This window comes from Seriola lalandi, unplaced genomic scaffold (assembly GCF_002814215.2).
Source record: "Seriola lalandi dorsalis isolate HSWRI2012SDOR001 ecotype SW California unplaced genomic scaffold, Sedor1 jcf7180002054473, whole genome shotgun sequence".
NCBI classification, from domain to species: Eukaryota; Metazoa; Chordata; class Actinopteri; order Carangiformes; family Carangidae; genus Seriola; species Seriola lalandi.
Genome location: NW_019525026.1, coordinates 5,026 through 6,416, shown reverse-complemented (window position 1 = coordinate 6,416; position 1,391 = coordinate 5,026).

Genomic DNA, 1,391 nt, shown 5'->3' with positions numbered 1-1,391 from the left:
AACTTCAGGTGGCCACTGCAAGGCTTTTGCAATGCGCTCAAACGCGCCAAAATAGGAATCAACCTCAGTCTCATGGAACGTGGGCACCAAAACAACATTTTTACTGACATCAAATGCACCTGTCTTACTTGCCGGACCGTAAGTGGCACCCGGCATCTGAGCCAACCTCTGAGACTCAAGCTCCAGCTGACGCAGCCGGATAGCTTTCTCAGCTTCTATCTCCATCTTTTTAACTTCGAGCTGATGAGCTTGCCTCTAGCTTTCTCTTGGGATTCCATTTGGAGGCGAGCAATGCAGACTTTTAGCCGAGCCTCCGTTTTGGACCCAGAGCTGCTGAGGATAGGAGAGAGGGGGTCATAGCGAGGGAGCGTTACTAGCGTCCGTGGCCGCTCCGCTGTTTCACCCTCCTCACGGGAAGATACTTCACCACCACCCTTCTCAGGAGGAGCACCCTTAAGTGGTTGGCTACCAGCCGCTTCACCCAGGGTGCCGTCCTCCAGCACAGCTGACTCCATCTGCACCGGCACTTCAATAAGCTCCAATTCCACCAATTTTCCAACAACAAGAGCCTTAAGTTACTTTTTCAAAATCGGTTTGCAATACGTGAGACTGAAGTGATTTGCTATTTGAGCCAACTCGTCTTTGCGACAGCTATCAATCAGAGTGAGGGAGGGGGAAGCTAGGAAGCTATTCAAGTCAAACCGAGACATGACTGAAGACTAGAGGCACCCAGCTGCACTTATGTTACAACCCGACTCACAGGGGAAAGGGAAGCAACACAAAACCCAGTTGGTTAATACCAACTGGGTTTTGTGTTGCTTCCCTTTCCCCTGTGAGTAGGTATAAGGTTGTTTATTATAGCACAAATTGTGAAAATAATGGTTTTCATGGACAAAAACAAACCAAGGAACGGGGCCGGCGGATGCTGTCCAAATCAAAAACAGAATATAACAAAAGGAGGACTCTCTAGGAGCTGACAGGTAAAATCATTTACCTAACTCAAACTAAAAGGAAAAACAATACTAGCTACCAAAGCTGACTAAAAACCAAAAACACACTGGGAACAACACCCCTTCACCTAGTGTATCTAACAACACAAATACTACAAGAGGAGGAATCAGCAAAATCAGTATGACAGTAAATCCTAAACCTGACCCCACTTCCAGGCTTCAAAGATTACCATGGGTAAAACAAAACAAACAAAGCAGTCACAAAACAAGCTACGAATCTCTGCTATCTTACAGTTCAAACAATACAAATGTTCTCTCAACAAAGAGGCGAGCTGCCACTAACAGTCAGCTGCCTTGACTGACAGGCAGGCCGGAGTTTTATATCCGGGGTTCCTGATTGGGCGGCAGGGATTGGCCGGCTGCAAACAAACCGCACCAATC